A 7,896-nucleotide genomic window follows, 5' to 3' on the forward strand; every position below is an offset into this window, starting at 1 on the left:
CCTGTGAGTAACATCATGTTCAACTTTCCAGGCAGGAAGAACTTGGGGTCCTTGTCAACCTGGACCAAATGAGAAAGGGAGGATCCGGTATCTTCTCCGGACACTGCAAAAGGTATCACATCTCTTTGTGCTAACAGCTTTTCCAAGTCTGCACTTCAGCAATGGCCTGTGTGCTAAGAACATATTCAAAATTGCCCTTTCACGTGCTGGGCTTGAACTTCTTTACATGGTGTCTCAGCCTCCCATGTATTGCAAGGGAATTGAATTAGCTTGATGCCACTCAGATTTTTCTTCCTCTTCATGAAGTCAGGGGAGACAGGCAGGTGAGTATGTTATGTCTTGGGACATATGTGTCTTGAGGGTGTTATGGCTGGGGACCTTGACTGTGTTGTGCCAGTGCTCCTGCTGGGACCATAGGCAGAGGTTCCTGTCTAGAGGGTCTTACCCATCTGCTTACAGTCAGACCGATGCCACATCTGGGGTCAGAAACTAATTTTACCCCGTTCTTAGGTCATTATGGTCTGTCAAGTTGGGGCGTTCCTTCCTTTGTAGCGGGAAGTGTGACTTGTCCCCACCATCTCTTGAGCATATATTGCACCATTCATAGAAGGAAGTTGTTGGCTGTTGTGGTTCCCCTGCTTCACCTGTGGCAGGTGAGGGGGTTAGGTCTTGTGTTGTGTCAGGGTTGAGGGCAGTCTGATGTAGAGTTTAGATGATGGATTGTATGGGATGGGTTAGATCGGCATGTTCCTGCCTCAAGCAGGGGTTGGAAGTTACTAGTGAAGGTTTCTTTTCACTGAGAGAAATGAGAGTCCATTAGAAATAATTTTGTCCTCTCACAGTAACTGCTTTTTGCAGCCTCTGGCCTCTCCAGAGAACGCCTCCAGAAGCACATGCATTGTGGGCTTCCATGCCCTGGGATGACTTATAGTGATGAAAACTTTGTGTAAAGCAGAAGTGGGCACACTCACACCAGCTGCCTGAGTTTTGGAGGCAGCTGCATCACCTCTACTCTCAGACTTGGCTCGTGTTTCTCACCAGGGATGTCTCTTGACACCTAGGAGCCCCACGGCTGGGACTCGGTGGAAGTCGTCTAGGACACATCTTCTAGGAAGAGGCCCTGGGCAGGAAGTGATAGCAGTGGCGAGAGGTTTAGGAGGCCTGATCCTGGAGCAGGGCCCAGGAACTGAATAGCTGGATGGAAGCGCTGCTTACCAACAGTCAGCAGCTGTCACTGGCCACCCGAGAGCTGTCAGCAGTGCACTCACCCAGGCACAGCCATGGGCATCGTCAGGAGTGCCACTCAGTGGGGTCAGGCTGTGGCCATGGTTTTGTATGGCTTTTAATCCCGTGAGTTTTCTTCTCTCCCACTGACTCCGTGTCACGATTCATTGCACTGCAGTTACTGAAGAGGATTCTCGGGGCTGTACTCCGGCAGTTCCTGTGCTCTGGGAGCACAGACGGAGACCCGCGGCCCCCGGCCCCCTCCCGGTAGGACACCAGAACAGTAGCACCCCAGTGGCTGCTTGGTGGCAGAGCTCAGTGGGGAGTGGGCCTGGTGTTTGGTGCCTGCCTCTTCTTGGCATCCTGCGAAATCTTCCTCATTGCATGGGGGCATTGTGTGGGCATTGTCTGCCCCTGGCCCTGCCCCTGGGGACAGTTCCCACTGCTTGAGCCTGGATTTCCAACACGTGTCCCAGGCAGGCGGCAGCTGTCCGTGCTGTGGGGACAGCACCAGCCTGAGGGCCCACCCTGTCTCCCTGGTCGAAGTTTCTGACTCTTGGGACTCTGCTGACGTTAGTCAGGACCAACTTCCAACCAGCTGGGCAGCATGGACGGGTGAAGAAAGCTCTGATGGGCTGGTGCCCTGCATGCCAGCAAGGCTGTGCTCACAGTAGTTGCTAAGGGGCCTGTCTCATAGATTCATAAATATTAGGGTTGGAAAGGACCTCAGCAGATCATCGAGTTCAACCCCCTGGCCTGGGCAGGAAAGAGCGCTGGGGTGAGATGACCCCAGATACATGCTTGTCCAGTCTCCTCTTGAAGACCACCAGGGCTGGGGAGAGCACCACCTCCCTTGGGAGCCCAGTCCAGATTCTCGCAACCCTAACTGTGAACAAGTTCCTCCTAATGTCCAACCTAAATCTGCTCTCCGTCAAGTTGTGGCCATTGTTCCTAGTTACTCCAGGGGTGCCCTAGTAAACAGAGCATCTCCTATTCCCTGCTGCCCTCCCCTGATGAACTGATAGGCAGCCACAAGATCACCTCTCAGCCTTCTCTTGCAGAGGCTGAAGAGATCCAGGTCCCTCAGCCTCTCTTCGTAGGGCCTTGCCTGCAGGCCTCTGACCGTACGAGCGTTCTCCTCTGCACCCTCTCGAGATTCTCTGCATCCCTCTGGAAGTGCAGTGCCCAAAACTGGACGCAGTACTCCAGCTGCGGCCTGACCAGTGCCGCATCGAGGGGAAAGCAATCCCAGCTGCATGGTGCTCTCTGCTCACCCCTATACATCACCCTTTGCTTTTTCTCCCTCTTCTGCCATCTGGGAAGTTACTGAGAGTGTCTCTGTTGCCTTTTTCTGTTTCAGGACCTGGTCCGCAGAGCAGCGAGCGTGGAGGAGTGGATGAGGGGCCTGCACTGTGTAGGGAGGAGAGAAAAGCTGTGAGGAATATGAATCTGCAGGTGGCCAGGGCAGAAAATCAGCATCTGAATGCAACTCCCTCTGCTCTGCCCCCTCTCTCTGAAGCCCTCACCACCCTCCCTGCCTCTCCTCTCCCCCTCTATATGATGTTAGATTAGGTTATGTTATATGATATTGTATTATTTCATATTATGTTGTAGTGCCATGGATTGTCTTTTATTATATATTAGTTGATGGTTATTTATGTGCCTCTGTGCTTCTTGAGATAGATGTAGCCATTTGTGGTAGCCTGCCCATAAAATACAACTGTGCTGACATCCATCTGGGACAGCTGCGTACAAAACACCAGTTGTTCCCCCTGCTCCCTCTGTGTTGGGCTGCACAGTGCACAGGAAATAAATTGGGAATGAGAAGACCAGGGGCACAGCCTGTGCACGGTCGTGCAGCAGAGGACATTGTGCCCTGCTTTCCCCAGTGGGTGCTATCCTGGGGTGATCTGATCTCAGTTCCTGCCCGGATTCAGAAGGAGACCCAGGCACCTGAGCAGCAGGGAACCCATGCCACCAGCCTGTGAGCTATGCCGTGGATTCAGGGGTGCGACCACACAGCTGCACCCCCTGGAAGACCTGGAAGTGTCTGCAGCAGCGAGAGAGGCCAGGACCCTCTGCTTTCCCTGCAGCACCCACCCTACTCTTGTCTGTCTCCCCTGGATCCCTCTTCATAGTTTCATATTTGGTAGGTTCGGAAGGGACCTGAGCAGATCATCAAGTCTGACCCCTTGCCGTGGGCAGGAAAGAAAGCTGGGGTCAAACGACCCTGGCAACATGTCTATCTAACCTCCTTTTGAAGACCCCAGGGTAGGAGCCAGCACCACTTCCCTTGGAAGTTGGTTCCAGGTCTTAGCCGCCCTGACTGTGAAGTACCGCCTCCTGATATCTAGCCTGATCCTACTCTCCGTCAACTTATGGCCGTTATACCTTCTTACTCCCGGTAGTACTCGGGGGAACAGGGACTCTCCCATTGTTTGAAGGTTACCAAAATGTGGGATACACTTCCAGGGGAGGTGGTGCCGTCCCCTTCCTCGGAGGTATTTAAGAGGAGGCTGGACAGGCACCTGGCAGGATCACCTGACCCCAGCACTCTTTCCTGCCCAGGGCAGGGGTCGGACTTGATGCTCTAATAGGTCCCTTTTCACCTTAAAATCTATGAAACCTATGAACAAAAATCTACCTGGCTGCAGGTATTTGTGCCAACAGGGTTTTAGGGAGAGATCCCAGAGCAAAACATCAGTGATGCAAATAACCCATAATGGGCAGTAGCAGCAGCCCTTGTCTTGGGGAAAGCAATGAAGATGCAAATAACACAAGGCATAAAGAAATGTTGGGTGCAAAGGGTGTGGGGGCTATTGGACTCTGCACTACTAGACTGCCCCCGGACCGGCCCAGCCAGACCCTGGACTGTCTGGTCAACAGGGCAGGGAGCGAGACTCACTTGGGAGGTAGCTAGTGCACTTCTAGGCATGGGAGTGTGCGCTGCCTGCTGAGTAAACCTACGGGAGTGGAGGGCAAGCTCCTGTCTCTTGAGCTTTATTTCTCCCAATACCCCTGGCTCCCCAGTCCACGGTGTTGGGGTAACCCCGCTGCTTCAGCGGTGGCAGGTGTGCGTGTTATGTCCGGTGTGGTATCAGGAGTGAGTGTAGTGTTGGCTAAGAGGCCAGACAGTGGATGTGCCTGGGATGGTTTGGCCAGGGCTGGTCCTGCCTCAGGCAGGGTTGGATGTGAGCTCTGGAGGTCCCTCCCGGTCCCCCTGCACACACACGCACGTGCATGCCGACCCCTCCACGTGCACATGGACACACTCACTGCACTCCTCCAGGATGTCGCATCGGTAAAGTACAGTGTCCACACTTCTGATTTCTCTCTTTGTGTATCCGCCCACAGCCGCCATCCTCAAGCTCGTGATTTCCAGCCAGTAGCTGTGATGGGGGAGCCTTGCTCTCCCTCGGTACCTCCGGTCTGGCACTGAGGTGCGGGGCAGCTCTTCATGCCAGTGCCAGCAGCACCTCATTTGCTGGCGCATGGCAGAGAGCGCTGGGTGGGGACCACGTGCTGTGTCTGAACTGGGGGCAGCGCGGCGAGGGAGAAGGACCGACATGCCAAATCCCATCTCCCCTCACGCCACGACTTACCAGCAGAGTAGGACTCGCTGGTAAGCACAAAATCGCTGACAGCACAAAATCAAGGCAGCCTCACGTGCACAATGAGACAAGTCACCTGGTACCTCTTCCCACCCCCACTTTGCTCTGCCTCCAGTCCCAGGTGGGGTCTGGCTGCGAGAGCCCCAAACAACAGGGATGCCAGGGTTTCCCTGGGGTCCAGTCCTTCCCCTGTGCAGATGGAGTCTGAATGCCGCCGGTCTCAGCCTTCCCTGCCCTGAGTGACACCTGTGTCATGGGCGCTGCGCACGTTGTGCTCGTGCCATGTCTGTGGGCAAGGGCTGTGAGGCAGGTGTGCTGCGTGGCTCCCTGCGGTAAAGCCCGTGGCCCCAGGGCAGTCGTACACATGGGAAGCCCTGCTCTGTAGACAGGGTGGGGGGTGTTTGCCTTGCCCAGCAACACTGGCACAGCCCCAGTGCACATGTGGGCAGACTGGGATAAAGGCCTGGAACCATTTTCTCACACACGAACCCCACGGGTACAGAGCCACACGATCTGCAAACACCCGAAGGCACTGGCTTGGGGTTTGGGCTTGGTCTGCTTTGTTCTCACTGGATTGTTAAATAACTCACCACATTGCTCCGTGTCTGTGTTGGAGAGGGGGAAAGGGCCAGATCCGCTCAGTGCAGGCCCCAACCGTGGAGGATCAGCCCGTCCCAGGGGAAGTTTTGCCTCGGGGCTCCCCAAAAAGCCGTATCTGGTCCCTGATGCACTGCCTAATTGCGCCCTGCCCGCAATGCCAACAGGCTGGAGACGTGGGGGGCATTCAAATGCAGGCATCTTCTCAGACCCCTCCTCTGCCCCACCCTGCCCCCAACACAGCTACAGATTTTTTTCCCAAGGATTTCTTATTCCCAAACACTCAACCACAAACGCAACCATGGAGCTTCTGGACCGTGACTGTCAGGGTGCCCCGGGCTTCAGAGTTAATCCAGCCAAGGGTGGACAAGGCGAGGCAGTTCCTATTCCCTCTGGGGTGTAGAAAGTCAGCTCTGGTCTGACAACAGTAACGCCGATACATAGCAGGAACAGCAATCACTGTTACAGCTTGTTCCCACATGAAAGTTTCTGACCGGCCGAGAGAACAGACTGGTCCTCCTGCTTTCAGGCCTGGGCCCTAAATCCCTGCAGCGACACGAGCTGACAAGAAGGCCGGAGATTAGCGGATTGCAGGAGGTATTGGCCCATGAGGACCTAGACAGCAGGTAATGAAATGGGCATCAAGGAAAAACTAGGTCCTAGCAGTATTCGCAGGAAGGCAGCAGGTTTTGATGATGACGAAAGGGTCTGGAAGAATGATTCTCAATCAGGGGACACGCCACATGATGCTCAAGACAAACATCAGGATTTCAAGTGGGAATCTGCAGCACTGAAAACATCTCTGACCCGGCTCTCATGATTGGGATTCTTTTTTTGAGCTTTTTGCAACAGAAAAATTACTCTTAATATTTTTCTTCAGTCAAAAATGCGTGAAAACTAAGCTGGCAGTTTCCACGGGGCCTTTCAATGAGGGTGCCACATGTGAAGATGAATGTAACCCTTGCCCCGGTGCTTAACCACGGCCACATCCGGATTCGGGGTCCTGGGCTGTCAAATAGCCTCAGTCAACCTCCCAGGCCTGAAGGCTGGGCCACCTCTCCGTGGAGCGCTTTCTTCTTGTTTCCCCACACACTGCAGTGCATGCACCCAACTATTTACACCGTTTATTATTTACAAACCAGCCAATATATGCATGAGGTTAATAGCAAAACAGGATATCAACCATCTAATGGTCAAAGCCAGGCATCAATGAACTATGAACACTTTATACCAATCAAGAACGTCCCCAGCACAACTCCCCAGTTTAACCTTGAGCCTCAAGGGGATTTCAGCAGGAGCGCACAGGGTTCACACCACATCAGCTCTCTTTTACACCAGCACCACAGTCACATTGCTGGTGCCCCTTGGTTCAGAGAGAAGGGGTGTCCTGCTCCGTGCTAGCGCCTGCTGGGGAAGAGCAGCTCTCCTCTGCTCCGGCTGTCTGAGATCTGCCAAACAACACAGTGCCTCCGCAAAGCGCCTTTCCACTTCCCAGACAGGCCCCTTGTGCTGATCACTGAGACAACCCTGGGTTTATCACCCACCCGCCCCAGGCCATTTTCTCAGCTAACTCTCCCCAGAGCCTGCCCAGACCAACACCCTGCCCTCCCAGGCAAGTCTCCCTTACCACCATCTGGTCTGAGACTGGGATGTGCTACCCGGGCTTCAATAAGGATTGCATTTTCTGTGGAGACTGCCTCTGAGCTTCCTGTGTTGAACAAGGAGGGGATTTGGACAGCCTGATCCCTGGGTCCCTACGGGCCTGTTTCCTGCAGCCCCTCTCCCTGCAGCGCACAGGCAGGACTGCCCGCTCTGCCTCAGGAGCTGGGGCTGCCTATACAGGTGCTCAGAGCTGCGGGGGTGGATGTGCTTTAATTATAATGGCTCCAACGATCCACTCTAATTAAAACGCCTCACTCTCACGTGTATTAAGCGCACCCCCCCTCACCCCCTATTTGACAAGGCTCAGGACATTTGGAAAGGTGGGGGGCTTCATACACATAACACTGAGGTATTGATGGAGCATTGCAGGTAGAACATGGCACAGACTTGATTAATCAAATCTGCTCCAAGACGCTGCAAACCAGCATGTGTTAGGACCCTACGCTTGTGTGCTCCAGATGGTGACCACAGATATACGGAGATGGAGCCCCGAGCTAGACAGTGAGGTTAACAGTGAGTGTCGGTGCCGGGGGCGGTGGGGCAGGGCTGTGGATGCCTTATGACGGGTGTCAAACTCTCCCTGCGCCGGGGCTGCATCTAGACCGTGGGACCCCCTCCCAGCCTGGATCCCGGGGGCCAGCAGTGCATGCTGCATTCAGGCAGCAGCACACATCTGTAACACTGAAACCCTGGCAAGGCCTGGAAGCCCCAAAGGGAGGGACCAGCGCACAGGAGTTTGCATTGATCAGACTTGGTGCCCGAGCGCCACGGGGTAGGCAGGATGCGAAACAAAGAGTGCAAG

Source organism: Alligator mississippiensis, chromosome 15 (genome assembly GCF_030867095.1).
Source record: "Alligator mississippiensis isolate rAllMis1 chromosome 15, rAllMis1, whole genome shotgun sequence".
In the NCBI taxonomy this organism is placed as follows: domain Eukaryota; kingdom Metazoa; phylum Chordata; order Crocodylia; family Alligatoridae; genus Alligator; species Alligator mississippiensis.